Consider the following 13564-nt stretch of genomic DNA (forward strand, 5'->3'; position numbering starts at 1 on the left):
TATTTATAGCACCTACTTTTTAGACAAACTAATTGGACCTAAGAATTACTTTTATAGTGTACTCGGATCACATTTAGAAAGACAAGGGCACTGTAAAATGATGTATTTTAAAAACAAATTTGTCTGACAATAATACACTCACCTCTAAATAGGAGGTCTTTACCAGCAACAAATATTAAACAACATTATCTTTCCCATGTAATATACGCTAGGAAAGTCACGGTTAGAGATGCTGGACTGCACGTAAATAACAAAAAGTGATTTTTAGACTGGAATGGGAAGTTTCTTAAAATGTATGTATCTTAAAATGTATGTATGATGCATTGGTTTTTATTAACTACGCATTTAAATAAACCTTGGACCTTATACTGGGCACTATAAGCCTGGAGCCACTCCATTGTCTTCAACAGAGTCTTCAACATTCCAATGTACAAACACTTCTTAAAACAGTGTGATGTGCCCAAATGAAGATTGCTGGTTGGAATGGAACGCAGGCAAACATGTGCAGTACTCAAAATATTTACTGTGATAGGCCCCGTGTTCTAAGAAATAAATGACAAATCTATGATTATTTTTTTATTTTACAATATAATCTTCTCCACATATATAATGCTGATCATTAACTGTAATTGGTGGTGTGGGTAGAGGGCACTTTCATAACAATGCCAGTACTTACTAAATGTGTGGATTCACTTATTTAATTCATTGGTACAAACTGATATAGTTATGTTTACTTACCTACACATGGCAGCTTTAAAGGGGATTTATTAGCCATTTGTGATTCCATCTGACTGTGTAGCTATGAGTTCATACAAGATTTGAAAGTGACAGATGGACGAAGTCTGCTGACAGAAGCAGAAGAGGGGAGTCTGAGGAAACAACGCTTTGAGAGGACACAGTTTATTAGAGGTCTGTGGAAACCTGTGTAGCTCCTAAACTGATGTGACTGCTGGCATAGACAGGTTAATCTGCATTAGACTTACTGAAAGGATACTGTTAGTCAACCCTGATAGGGACAGGAGTTATTAATTTTACTCTGTCCTTCTATTGACTTGGCGTACTAATGGTGACTGAACTCCTTCACAAGCTAGATTCAATGAGTTGTGAAGAATAGCAATTAAGCAGTGAACTGTCATTGTGCCAGTCACATTGCGTGCCAAGAGCACCCCAGGTAATATCACCAAAGACATTTCGATACAAAACATAAACATACAACAATGTATTACAGAAATAATAAATATATGTTCAATAAATTAATATCTATTAATATGAATAGAGTATGTTATACATACATGGGGCCGATTCACAAAGGTAAAGTTAGAACTTTGGTCTAAGCTTAGGCCAAAAGTCTAACCTTATGACTTTTTGGTATTCAGAAAGGTAAGATACGAGTCGTATCTTTACGTCTGCCCTCTGGGCGGAATATCCAAACCCAAATTTTTAGATTCTGCCCTGATGGCAGATGTAAAGATACAACCCATATCTTACCTTTCTAAATAGTGTAAGGTAATAAAGTTATATTTTTGGTCAAAACTTAGACTAAAAGTCTGACTTTAACTTTGTGAATCAGGCCGTGAGTGTTTTATGATAGCATGAATTTAAGCTACTTTAATAATGAAGTTATTAACAACTGGAACGTTTTAAAGTTGTAACTTGAGGTGTTTGAATGACATTATGAAACTCTCTTTTAGCAGTTTATGGTGTTAGTATCGTTGAAGAGTTTTAGTGATACAACATAACAAATTTGATTATGATGAGTATGATTTTGTAGTATGAGATTGTCTGTTTTATTGTGTGTATTTCTTTGAGATGTATGTCCCAGAAATAAATACATTTATTGAATTGAAATTGAAAAGAAAATTAAGATCTACACCAACAAGTATTATAAGAAGTCATACAAATAAACTAGAAAAAAACACCTTAATTTAATGCTTATATCCTGTCAGCCCTAAAGCAGCTGGGTGACGATGAGCTAAAACATTCTACGAAGGGGGAGAAATGATGGCAATTATTCAGGAGGTCACATCAGCCCATTTATGCCTGATTACAAATATTATTCCAGGTGGGAAATCTTACTAGACATTGAAGCTGATGGAGCAGGGATTCTTGAATCTCAAACGTCAGGTGTAATCATTACACAAACCCCGCCATTGGTTGGATGGACTTTTTCTAGTCAACATAGAAAATAAGTATGGAGCTAGCACTTACATTCATTACCATAAATGGTGAAGTCCTCCAATGGGGATCCACAGGAAAAAACAAAGAATGTTGAAGTGAATTAAAAAGGAATTTATTCACAAATTAATTCAACTAAAATCCGTAGTTCATTAAGTATTCAATTTCTAGCAGCATCTTTACAATTTTCAATTACCTAGAAGCTGATATTTCAAGATAAAACAAAAATAGAGCATTAACGAGAATTGCAAAAGAATGCAAAATTTGCATCAAGTGTGTTCCATAAAGGAAACCCCTAATCTAATTAAGGAAAAATAGTTTGAGAAAGGGTATTTGGTTAGGCAAATAAGTTAAGGTGTCAGCTTCAGAAAACCAAGTAAAGTTTACTGATGAGAAAATAAGAATGCTTAGGCATGAAGCCTTTACACTCAGGCAGTGGAGATCAGCAGAGATAAGGAAGGTCTTCTCAGTTGAAGTCAGCAAGCATTTCTCTAGCACACAGGACTGTGAATGAGAAAGTAAGGGTCACCACTAGTCTAAGGAACGTACACTATAATATCTCAACAACATCACAGATTACAACATTTCAGTTCATTCCCACTCTCAGGAGCCAATCAGTTTTCTCCAGTCTAGCCTTTAGATAGTCATCAAAGAAGCAATTACAATTTAAATGATTATCGCATTGAAATTTACCAGGGTTGCTGGTCCAGACAATTTGCCCTCTGTGACTATGAAAGTAAATAGTGATCTGTGGGTCTCACTATTCTATCAAGTATTTAGGTTTGTGGTAACCAATGAAACCATGTCCAAAAGCTGGAAGGGGCAATTATAAAATCCACATTTAAAAAGAGGATCCAAAAGAACTGTTGAGTTAGAGGCTCACCAGCCTATCTGATGTGAGTGTAAAATGTGTTATCCACACTATTAAGTATTTAGAAGAATGGTTAGACATTCTGAATCTTATACTGATGGAGCAAGATGGTTTTAAAAAAGACCATTCAACCGTTGATCACTTTTTCATTTCATGGGCAATAGCCAAGAAATGTATTGAAGGGGTGAGTAATCTTTATTGCTGCTTTGTTGATTTCAAGGCTGCATTTAATTTGGTAAATCGTGATATAGTGTGGGATCGTTTAAAAAACTTGGGAATCTTTCAAGGGATAATAAATAGTTTGAAAGAAATATATAGTGGCAATTAGGCAAGGGTTGAATTGCATCATGAAGGCTCCTTGTCTCAAACAATACTGATTAATAATGGCTTACACCAGGGATGTGTATTGGGACTCAATCTGTTTGCCCTATATATATCAGAGTACCTCATATTTTGGCAGGTGTGCATGCATTCTCACCCAAAATGGGAGGCTGCCACATCCCCTGCTTGCAATAAACTAGCTGGTGGCTTGTTAATTATGGATGTTACTCCAATCAGGTTACAGAGGAAGCTAGAGGATTTTGCTTAATAGTACAATAAGAAAATGTTGGTAATTAACTTGATAAAACCAAGACATTGGTGTTCGGTCATCAAAAGGGTAAACCAATGTTAAAGGCCTTTAAGGTGATGGTGTAAACAAAATTTCCGTATGGAGCAGAGAACGTTTGTATGGACAGATTTTATGGTTGAAATAGATTGGAAGGCCAATGTCTCAAAAGAGTGCTATGTCTCCATCATTCGTTCATTGCTTAACTAATTAGGATAGGACTGAAGCTTGTTTCTTGGTATTATATCTCTATGAAACTTTGTTTAAGATTTTGAAACAAAATTTGCCAGTTTTGGAAAAAAAGAGCTTTTATTTAGTGACCTGTTGTGTGCTATAAGGGTTAAAAAAAAACTCTGAAAGAATTGTAATGCTTTGCTCTCTTTACACTCTTCTACTATAGAATCACCTTAAGAAATGTCAAGAATTTATGTAAATATGAAAATGGAGATTTTATCTAGAGAAGAAGACTATAGGTATCTAGGTACGAAAATGTCAGTTACCCGCGTATTGGAATCGTGGTGTAGTGAGAATGTGTATCCGTACACCATAGGCCTACCTGATCCTTCCTTAGGAAATACTATATTGACATATAGACTGGGCATCAACCCTTTATTATATGGTTTTAAACTACTGAATGCGACTTTTAGAGTTGGTGGATTTTGCAACTATGATTTAAATATGAAATGTACTAGTGTGCCTCGGGGAGTTGGGGGGTACCCAAAGCAGCTGGTATCGTTTTTTGGTGGGCTCCGGCACGGGCCAGTTCTCGCTGCTGCAAGCGGGCGATAGTCCAGTGGGGCCTAGGGGAATGAGGGTGCACTTAAACTTTTGTACAGTCTTGGTGCTCAGGGGGACACACTCCAGCAGTGGACAGCTAACCAAAGAGCGACTGATGAGCGAGCAGGGTCTTTAATGCCCCAGAGACCTTGCACAGAACCAGGGACAATCCAGCAAGCCTGTGGAGACCCTCTGGGCAGTTACAGAGAGGCAAGCCCAGTCTCTCTTCTGCAGAGTAGGAGCAGCTGGCAGCAGGCAGCAGGCCAGCACAACAGAGCAACAGTCCGTCCAACAGTCCAGCACACAGCAGCAGTAGACGAACACAGCAATGCAGTGTAGAATGGAAGTCCCTCTTGGCAGCACAGTGGTTCTTTTACTTGGCAGAGTCCTTGTCCCAGAGGAGTTGTTTATTTTGTGGGGTTTGGGGACCAGAATTTATACTCTGCTGCCCAGGTTCTGGAAGGTTGTAGAAACTTCCAGATCTTCCTTGGAAGTTTCCAGGTACCCTTCCCTGCTCTCCCCAGCTCCAGATACTATGCAGGGGGTATGCAGACTTTTTTTTGAGGAGAGGCACAGCCCTATTCAGAAGTAAGTATCAGCTCCTCACTCCCACCTAGCCCAGGAAGGCCCATTAGCTTGGTGATGGGCCATCAATATGCTGATGCCACAACCAAGCTTCCTTTGTGTGTGACTGTCTAGCGGGAATGCACAAAGCCCAGCTGTATTCTAGCCCAGAGGTGTATTTATGGACAGGCAGAGGCACAGACAACTTTCTAAACGGTCAAAATGGCAGTTTAAAACTGCTCACAGTCTCTGCAGTGTCAGACCTGAGACATGTTTAAGAGGCTACAGCCGTCGGTGGCACAATCAGTGCTGCAGGCCCATTAGTAGTATTTAATTTACAGGTCCTGGACACATAGTGTGTTTTACTAGGGACTTGCAAGTAAATATCCATTCTGGAGAAGCCAATGTTACCATGTTTTAAAGGACAAAGCACTGCACTTTAGCACTGGTCAGCAGGTTAGGAAAGACAGGAGTCATGTCTACCACCCCAATGGCCAGCACAGGGGACAAGTGTCCCCTGGGCATGGCCATTGCACCCTGTGCCATGCAGGGGGTCCCAAGTTAGGTTCCCCAATGGCAAAAAAATTAAAATAAAAAATACTTACCCAGACTTACCTACGGTGGGATCCCCCATCCTTTGGTGTCCCTCTGGTGTGGGGGTGTTCCTGGAAATTGAGGAGAGCACCTATGGACCCATTCCATGGTGTTTAACCATTCAAATGGTTCCACAGGTCCCCTACGACCTTGTCTGACCCAGGCCGCTGCTTCCACCCGTGCGTCATTTTAGCACAGGGGTAAATATGGGGCTATGGGGATAGCACCATTTTTTAGATGGGAACGCCTGCTTTGCATCTCATTGACGCAAGGTAGGTGCACACATCCAAAAAATGGTGCAAACTCCTATATTTTGACTTTAGACGCGTCTAACGTCAAAATATAAATATGGAGTTAGGTTTGCACTGAATTTGCATCAAACTAAATGACGCAAATTCGGCGCAAACAGAGCATAAATAATCCCCTAGCTGTTTCTAAATCCTCGACTCAGGTTTTAAGCCAGAAATGTTGTTCACAAGGTCTTCTATCTCTTTACTCTTCTCAGGTAGGTATGGGCAGCAATGTTGTACTTTTAACATCTTGCAGACTCTGCCTTTCGCTCTAGTAATATATCTAAAGCTAATTGATTCTCAAAACCATTGATCTAATAGCTACTAATGCTGCATTTACTGCTAACAAAGCACCAGGGGCTGTATTATATAAAGTGCCCCAGGGGCGCTATGGGCATGTGCGCCCACTGTGCGCTCCCCCAGGGCACTTTGGTACTACAGAAAGGGCTGTGGTTGCTGGGGCAGCCCTTTTTGTAATACAGCTAGTGCTGATGCACATATAGCACCAGGTTATCATCAGATGATGTTGCTTCATTTGCATGGGGGTGTGGCCCCATACAAATGAGGGCCTCTCTTTGTCTCTGTGCCCACACCATATTATAGATGTGGACGCAGAGGCAAAGAAGCTATCAGAACGCACACTCTCATTGTGCTCCCTGATGGCCGCTCTCTAGTGGGGAAGTGGGTCCTATGGACACCCCCAGACATCCCCTTACAGACGGGAGCTGTCACTCACTGCACTCACCTGCAAGGGAATCTCAAATCCTCCTTAAAAGTGCAGGCGGGTTGCCACCTGCAGTGTGAAACATGGAGCAGGTGCTTCAAAGCCGCTTTGTTTTTCACTTGAATGTGCTGCTCCATGGGCAGCGCAAGTTCGTGGCTGCCCTGGGGGCAGTGCATTCAGTGTAATCGGACACACTTTCTCTGTTTGTGCCCAGTGCATCTGTTTTAAGGTGCACATGGCACAGAGAAAATGTACCTTATGTATAAGAGGCCCCAGATGTATTATTTGCTAATAGGTGTACTACTGTAGAAAGATTTCTGATGTTCTCATCAATCAGGGCTACTCCTACTGGGGGAATAATAGCACCAAATATATCTCCAACTAATTGTGTCCTGTCATTAATACTACACATAGATCTGCGAGATGGATTCATCTCTAAGACTTCTGAGAAATTGGGTTACAAGTTGGAGGGATGAAACCCTGCTCAAGCAACAACCACAATCCTTGTCAAGGTGAGGCCTAAGCAGATACCGAATTAACCTGTGCTCAGCCCTGTGATAGCTTTGCACAGAGCAGTCAGGCTTAACTTCCAGGCAATGTGTAAAATATGTATGTATCACTTCAAACAGTAGTACAGTGAAAACACAACACAAGACAAATCCCACCAATTTAGAAAAGTAAAGAAAAATTTTATAAAACAAGACCAAACAACAAAAATCCAATCAGTAGAACCGGATATATGCAATTTTAAATATGTCAGTAAATATGGCACCAAGGGCCAACTGTGGACATCTGATCACACTGGACTAGGACAAAGTAACAAGATCAGGCCAACCTTGATGGAGTGTTTACCAGCTATAGGGACCCAAGTAGGCCCAACAAACAAGAGTACCTTATCTCCTGGTTGCAGAGAGTTGAGAGGTCCTGCGTCAAGGATGAAATCATGAGACCGAGGTGATGTGTCAGTTCCAAGGAGCTGTGATGTGAGGTCCTGCATTGAGGATGTGTTGTGCAGTTGAGGCAATACATCATTTCTGAAGAGCTAGGAAGCTGCAATGAAAGTACCTGGGTAGTCATTGAGGCTGCCATTGAATAGAGATTTGTGATGTGAGGGCCTGCATTGGTGAAGCTTCTCAGAGCGGTGGTTCTGTTGCAGGCTGCAAGGGCTTTGCAGAGTCCTTATGCTGGGAGTACCCTCATATGCAAAAACAACAAAAGATGGACGGAATGCAGAAAATATCAAACATTCACCCCCAGTCACAGATCTGGGTTTAATCCATCAGTTTTTTTCTTGCCATGCCATTCCAGCTCAGACCTAGCCATATGCAAATCAGTCTTGAACCTATTCCCTATGGGAACAGTCCAGCCCGAACTGCCAGGCCAGGTCCTCCCTGGACCAGAAACAAGCATCCTGGGACCGGTTTCAGGGTATCACCCTTCATCAGCCAGGCTACCTTGAATCTGGTGGCATGGCAAGCACGAGACCCACATCTGGGCATACCCTTCCTACTTGGGGTGACAAATGCAAAAACAACAGAAGATGGACGGAATGCAGAGCAAATCAAACATTCACCCCCAGTCACAGATCTGGGTTTAATCCATCAGTTTTTTTGCTTGCATGCCATTCCGGCTCAGACCCAGCCATATGCAAATCAGTCTTGACCCTGTTCCCTATGGGAACAGTCCAGCCCGAACTGCCAGGCCAGTTCCTCCCTGGACCAGAAACAAGCATCCTGGGACAGGTTTCAAGGTATCACCCTTCATCAGCCAGGCTAGCTTGAATCTGGTGGCATGGCAAGCATGGGACCCACGTCTGGGCATACCCTTTCCACTTGGGGCAACAAATGCAAAAACAACAGTTGATGGACCGAATGCAGAGCAAATCAAACATTCATCCCCCAGTCACAGATCTTGGTTTAATCCATCAGTTTTTTTGCTTGCCATGCCATTCCAACTCAGACCCAGCCATAGCCAAATCAGTCTTGACCGTGTTCCCTATGGGAACAGTCCAGCCCGAACTGCCAGGCCAGGTCCTCCCCGGACCAGAAACAAGCATCCTGGGACCGGTTTCAGGGTATCAACTTTCATCAGCCAGGCTAGCTTGAATCTGGTGGCATGGCAAGCACGAGACCCACGTCTGGGCATACCCTTCCTACTTGGGGTGACAAATGCAAAAACAACAGAAGATGGACAGAATGCAGAGCAAATCAAACATTCACCCCCAGTCACAGATCTGGGTTTAATCCATCAGTTTTTTTGCTTGCATGCCATTCCGGCTCAGACCCAGCCATATGCAAATCAGTCTTGACCCTGTTCCCTATGGGAACAGTCCAGCCTGAACTGCCAGGCCAGGTCCTCCCTGGACCAAAAACAAGCATCCTGGGACAGGTTTCAAGGTATCACACTTCATCAGCAAGGCTAGCTTGAATCTGGTGGCATGGCAAGCATGGGACCCACGTCTGGGCATACCCTTCCCACTTGGGGCAACAAGTGCAAAAACAACAGAAAATAGACGGAATGCAGAACAAATCAAACATTCACCCCCAGTCACAGATCTGGGTTTAATCCATCAGTTTTTTTGCTTGTCATGCCATTCCATCTCAGACCCAGCCATATGCAAATCAGTCTTGACCCTGTTCCCTATGGGAACAGTCCAGCCCGAACTACCAGGCCAGGTCCTCCCTGGACCAGAAACAAGCATCCTGGGTCCGGTTTCAGGGTATCACCCTTCATCAGCCAGGCTAGCTTGAATCTGGTGGCATGGCAAGCACGGGACCCACGTCTGGGGATACCCTTCCCACTTGGGGCGACAAATGCAAAAACAACAGAAGATGGACGGAAATTCTACCATGTTTTAAGGAGAGAGCACAAGCACTTTATCACTGTTTGGCAGCTGTAAAATTCACAAAGTCCTCAAGCCAGCAAAAAAGTTAATAAAACAGGAGAGTTGACAGCAAAATGTTAGGGGGAAAACCACACCAAGGATACTAAGTCTAACACTCTAAATTATTCACATGATTCATGTTTGGATATACGAAAGCTAAGTAGCAAGAACCTTCACAATTGGAAATAGGCATCCAGTCCACGTACCAACTATACACCAAGGATAACTGGTGCTTCTCCAGTTAATATTTGAACAGACCCTTTAAAATCTTCAAATGTGCGCTCAAATCTGCTCAATCCCATGTGTCTAGTTCTAACATAAGCCCTTCTCTTATAAAAACATAGCTTTCCTTTCTGTCATCTGTCTAATTTCAACCTAGTATACACCATCCTTTATACTCATCTTCCTTCCTTTTCCACATTCTTTAAAACATCTTCCTTTTCTGTTGCCTTATGTAACATGTGAGCTCTTGTTTCCTCTAAAGCTTGTATAGATTTCTTCTCTAATGGATTCATTGAACATTTCAAATTGGATTTATATGCCTTAACAGTGTCTATTCTAGTAGGAGACGTGAAGAAATACCAAGCTGTTTCCATCTTCTTAGCCTGTGGAAGTTCTGAAAGGATAACACTCAAAGTGATTATGCCTATAGTCTAACAAATATACTACAAATGGTCACTTATGAAAGTGGAATATGATAAATTATGCCCTCAGCAGCTGAAGCAGATAAGTGAGCACAAACATAACAATCCGTAGCATCTAAAGCATGTGTATATTCTTGTGCTAATCTTGAATAAACATTTGAGGTAAAATCTCCCTCTGAAGTATCTATAAATGAAGCTTTAGGTTTTGTTTGATCTAGTGAATGTGTTGGTGGTGCAGGAACAGGGGCAGACCTAAGGGTACCTATTTCAGGAATAATACTCATACCAACTAAAATGGTTGTGAATGCTAACACACTAATTGTAAATGTCACAGCAATCACTATCGTACATTTAGGCCCTCATTCTGACCTTGGCGGGCGGCGGAGGCCGCCCGCCAAAGTCCCGCCGTCAGGTTACCGTTCCGCGGTCGAAAGACCGCGGCGGTAATTCTGACTTTCCCGCTGGGCTGGCGGGCGGTCTCGTTCAGACCGCCAGCCAGCCCAGCGGGAAAGAGGCTTCCACGATGAAGCCGGCTCGGAATCGAGCCGGCGGAGTGGAAGCTGTGCGACGGGTGCAGTTGCACCCGTCGCGTATTTCACTGTCTGCGCAGCAGACAGTGAAATACATTTAGGGGACCTCTTACGGGGGCCCCTGCAATGCCCATGCCAGTGGCATGGGCACTGCAGGGGCCCCCAGGGGCCCCGCGACCCCCCCTACCGCCATCCGGATCTCGGCGGTCCGACCGCCGGGATCTGGATGGCGGTAGGGGGGGTCAGAATCCCCGCGGCGGTGCAGCAAGCTGCGCCGCCGCGGAGGATTCAATGGGGCCGCGGTACACTGGCGGGACCCCGCCAGTGGTGCCGGTCCGACCGCGGCTTTACCGCCGCGGTCGGAATCCCCATTGAAGCACCGCCGGCTTGTCGGCGGTGCTCCCGCGGTCCTCCGCCCTGGCGGTCAAAGACCGCCAGGGTCAGAATGAGGGCCTTAGTCTTGGTAAGGAAAAACATATTTGTCTACAGTTTTACCTTAAGCAAACTATAGAAGCAAGTAGACGTGATTTTCAGCGAATGGTTCTACTTGTGCACAATGAGCAAAAACATTGCTATTAGTCTGCCCCTTTTTCATTCAGTTTATATACAGCAGTCTTCATGAGGCATCCCGAGCCCTACTCCGTCTTCTTCTAGAGTGGCAACCCTACTCTTCCACTGAAACCATTTTAAAGCTTTATTTTACTTCTATGTATTTCTTTAGTAATAATTGTAGACTTCATTTATCAGTTGTCATAGTCTGTTCAGTAACTCATTTCAGATTCAATTCTTTATTTGAAGAAACAATTGTATCACTGAATTAAATCAATCAAATGTCAAATGAGTCAAGTTCAAAATGATTAATTTTCACAAATTTACATTGTATGATATGGTGGGAGTTCACGTGGTTCTGTTCTCAGTTCATTTGGGTCATAAGCTATTTGTCTGTGTAATAAGTCCATTCAGGTGTTAAGTACCTGAAACAAAGTACTCTTGCTCTCTTCAATCTTCCAGGTGTCTGGAAGTCTCTTTCAGCATTGCTCACACCACTTTATTTTGTTTCTTCAGTGACAGTTTGTGGTATGCAATCAACTGGCACACTAGATCTCAATCTCTCTCTCCTCTTTGCCCATTCTCTTCTCCTATAAACTCTCCCACTCCTCTCACTTGTTCCTTCATTAGTATCACTTGTTTGCACCTGTGGTTGCTCTGCTTCCTCCCTTTGATTGTGCCTCCTTTTCTTCCTCCTCTAATTTTCTACACCACTCTGAAGGATTTCTGGGACATGGATGGCTGGTGCACAACACCCCTCCTCTGGTCCTTTTGAACCGCCAGGCACAGGAAGTTACAGACTTGCTTCAGGCGTCACAACTTCTGTGAGCGGACGACTCACTCTGGGGGTGTGGGAGGCTTGTATCCAGTTAGGAAATCTACCAATTTCACTGCATTATTGGTGATCAGGATTACCTGATAGGGTCCTTTCTACCTTGGTTCCATCTATTTCTACTTCTTCATTAGAACCCTATTGCCAGGGCCAAGGTCATAGCATTGCTGTTGATTCAGAGTGGCAGCATTCAACCTGGTGAGAGACAGAATGTATCATATCAACCTGTTTTTTGCAGTAGTCGAGAATCATGTAATCTGTGATCTTAACAAGAGCATTTGTAGGCACGGCAGGCAGACTCATGGCACAGCAGGCAGTCTCATGGCACAGCAGGCAGTCTCATGGCATGTCTCATGATTATTTCATATGGTGACAATCTGATTCTTTTTTCAGGGGTACTTCTGAGACTCATCAACACCAAAGACAGAGTATCTGGCCATTTCAAACAGCTAGATGCACGCCCTTTGGCTAAACAAGTGTCGCATTGACCTGTTCTAAAATACCCGAAGCCTCAGGTCTGTAGCTATAATGTATTTGGTATGCCACCTGTAGTGCCACACACAGCATTTTAAGGACTTCATCATTGAAATGAGTCCCTTCGTCTGACTTCAGAGAAACTGGAAATCTGAACCTTGGTATGAGTTCTTGCAACAGCAGTTTGGCTACAGTGAGGTTGTCATTCCTCCATGTCGGGTAGGCTTCCACCTGTTGGGAGAAAATGCACACTATGACCAGGACATATCTCAGCCAGTTACAGACAGGCATCTTGATGAAGTCCAACTGCATTCTGCTAAAGGGTCTTTCTGATCTGCCTATGTATCTCATGGTTACTGGGGTTCTTCTCCCTACAGTCATTTGCTGACAGATCAAGCATCTATGGCACAATTCCTCAGCCAGAACTCTAAATCGGGGATTGAAACAATTCTTTCTCAACAGTCAAGTCATGGTGTCTCTCCATATATGTGCAGGACCATGGAAATGCCTAGGGATTGAGAGTAAGAAATTATCAGGCAGCATAGGGTTTACATCAGCTGAGACACAGACCTCACTCACGTTTTCCTGCATTCTGTTCTGATGCATCCTTTTTGCTCTGCGTCTGACACTTGCTCCTGGAATCTCTTGATTTTCTTCCAAGTACCAGCCACAGACAATACGATTGAAAAATTGGTGTCCTCATCAGATTAATTTGTAAACTCCCTGCTAAATGTGCATGCAACAGTGGCACAACACTAAACAATTTCATTATCATATCTGTTTCCAGAAGTCACAGTATCATTTCTATTTAAAGCTTCTAACAGTTGCATCACATATTCCATGTTAAGGATCAGTGATCCAGATGAAGTCATGAATACTCTTTGTGACCACAACTGTCCCAAGTCATAGACCACACCAAAGCCATATTGACAGTCAGTGGCTATTGCCACCCTCAATTGATCTGAAAGAAATCAAGCTCTGTTAAGAGTGAACAGTTCTGTTACTTGAGCAGAGATGAACCTCAGCCAGAAGGCTTTCAGCACTTCATG

The sequence above is a fragment of the Pleurodeles waltl genome, chromosome 7 (genome assembly GCF_031143425.1).
Source record: "Pleurodeles waltl isolate 20211129_DDA chromosome 7, aPleWal1.hap1.20221129, whole genome shotgun sequence".
Classification (NCBI taxonomy): domain Eukaryota; kingdom Metazoa; phylum Chordata; class Amphibia; order Caudata; family Salamandridae; genus Pleurodeles; species Pleurodeles waltl.